Consider the following 2,500-nt stretch of genomic DNA (forward strand, 5'->3'; position numbering starts at 1 on the left):
TTTTACCCTTTCCCTTACTCCCTTTACCCTACCTTTGTGTCTCGTTGATGTTTCCTCACTCTTTCTTACTCTCACATTCTCAAATGCTTCCTTATCCTCTCACCTCCTTGTTTCACCCTTCCTTACACTATTCAGTGCTTCCTCATTCTTTTCTTCAATCTCTTCACCCTATTTCATCCTCACACTTGTCAAAACTTCCTCTTTCTTTTATATATTCTCTTCACCCTTACGTTTTTTTCCTTACCCTCTTCATCCTAGCTCATACTCACACTTGCCAATGTTCCCTCACCTTTTCCTTTACCTTCTCCATCCTATTTCATCCTCACACTTGTCACACTTACTCACTCTCTTTACACTTGCTTCACGTTCGGTTACCCTTGCTATCCTCACTTCTTCCAACGGATTCTATGTTGTTTATGTGGTTCTGGAAGTAACTGCTTGTGCTTCCGTCTGCCCATGAATAAATATGTGTCTCTCTACTTACTCATGAACAAGTATTCATGTGTCTTTACCGAGTCATGAATGAATATTTACGACTCTCTACCTAACCATGAACAATTGTTGCTTCCTTTCTACCCATGAATAGATGTCATGAGTCTCTATTTAGCCATGAATAAATGTAATATATCTTTCCATTTATCCATGAATGAATATTAACGTGTTTCTCTACCTATTCATGAATAAATGTCTATGTGGAGTCTTTCTACCCAGCCATGAATGACTCTCCTCTATAGTGATATATGCCTGAGATTTTATTATGGCTATTAACCTTTACCGTAATTAGACTAGGCTTTGTTTGCCTCACGTAGTCTAGACTTTCTAGTCCCTCGTTAACACCCCACCCCCTTTCCATCACTAACCCCCCTCCCCCGCCCTTTCTTACGGATAAATGGGAAAACATTGATATAGGCCTATTCATTTCTGCATATCCATTCATTTGTAAATTGATATTTCACGTGTACGTATATACAAAATTAAACAGATGTATGATAATTGTAGTTTTCGTCGACCATACAGTATTACGGTACAATCCGGAACGCCTTTGGGCGATTATATAAAAGTTCTGTATTGGAATGTAATATATGAAACTGTTGTATGTTATATTTCAATAATAGTTAGATTACTGCTTTCAACTCTGATTAACATTACAGGATGTTGTGATTTTTTCCCCCTTTTATTCATATTCATTTCGCTTCGGCTAATGAAATATTATTCATTAATTTCAAAAAGTCATTGAAAGATTATGCTTTTCAATTTATATATTTAATTAGATCGGTAAATGTGCTTGTGTGATCAAAAGAGGAATATTCCATATGAATATATAACTATCCAGAAAATTTCAAAATGCCGATTCTCTGATATTTCAAAGTCACAATTAGAATCAAGGCTGTGTTTATATATGTGAAATATTTGCGTGTTTAAACATTACTTCGATTCTTCCCGCTTGCAAGTCATTGTGTCTCTAAAGAAGGAATATATCTAGACAGCGTGTAAAAAAACAGGGTTTCCTCCCCTCTTTCTATCTCTTTATCAATATGTCGACCTATATATCTATCAAAATTCCTTTACTTCGAATTATATCCAGGATTATTTGTGAAACTGTTCATTCGTTGCTTCTGCTTCTCACGCCCAAATGTGGATTCGCCCCGACGACGTATAGCGTATTAGGTCTTGTAAATCTCTCTGAATTATTTCTATATTTCTCTACATATAAAAAACGGTTTACATTATCCTCCAAGAGCTCCGAATCATGTAAATAAAAATCATCCGAATTCATTCCGGCCACCATGATACACCACTGAATTGATTGAACATTTATTGTTGTTTATACCATCTCTTCTGACCCGCCCTTCCCCGGCTTGATCTTGCCTATCCCTCGCTTCTTAAAAATGAACGAACTCACCTTGGATGTCACCCTGGGCTCTATATTTCAGAACGAAGACCTCCTCATCTTGTACCGGGCGTCTTGCACGATGCCGCTATCCTTATCTAGCACTTCCAAAAGTCCTTTTGAAATCCGTCTAATGAAAATGTCCTTGTTTTAAGAGTACAAGTGTTCAAACAAGCGCTTAGGAGGACTCGTGTTCGAAGTTTGGGATATCACAGAAAAGTGGAGAGGAGGGCGTCCGTAGGAGCGAGAAGCACGTGGGTGTTGCGTTGGCGGACGGTGACGCAATACTCTTGCTTTGACGACAGCCGCGCGGTGACTGAGGGGGCGGATCTTCCCATTTGCTGTCATGTATCCCTGTTCCCACGCTCCGCCCCCCGCGCATGCGCGCCGAACCCCGCGCATCGCTTGCGAAAACTCCCCCCAAGTACTGTTATCACCGCGATCCACTGTGATCTCGTGAGCGATTGTCATACATTTAACTATACGATTAGGATCACCGTTGTAATGAGATCGAGCAGCGTCTCGCACGTCGGCGGAAACGCTTCGGAAGTGTCCGCTGCATTTTAGTCCACCTCGGAGACGTCCATCAGGCCCCGCCCCCTTTCTCGT

The 2,500-nt window shown here is 40.6% G+C and overlaps 1 protein-coding gene across 1 annotated transcript in view; it reads right to left on the reverse strand.

The window, feature by feature from the left end:
• LOC122259045 (LIM domain only protein 3) overlaps positions 1-2,198 on the reverse strand; it is a 41,886-nt gene extending 39,688 nt beyond the window's left edge. Inside the window, exon 1 of the mRNA XM_043025517.2 lies at positions 1,904-2,198. The gene's annotated coding sequence lies outside the window, so the exon portion shown is untranslated. The remainder of the gene's footprint in view (positions 1-1,903) is intronic.
• Between the last annotated feature and the right edge of the window lie 302 nt (positions 2,199-2,500).

Source organism: Penaeus japonicus, unplaced genomic scaffold, assembly GCF_977035675.1.
Source record: "Penaeus japonicus unplaced genomic scaffold, GWHDUDI00000001_assembly GWHDUDI00000039, whole genome shotgun sequence".
Taxonomy (NCBI): domain Eukaryota; kingdom Metazoa; phylum Arthropoda; class Malacostraca; order Decapoda; family Penaeidae; genus Penaeus; species Penaeus japonicus.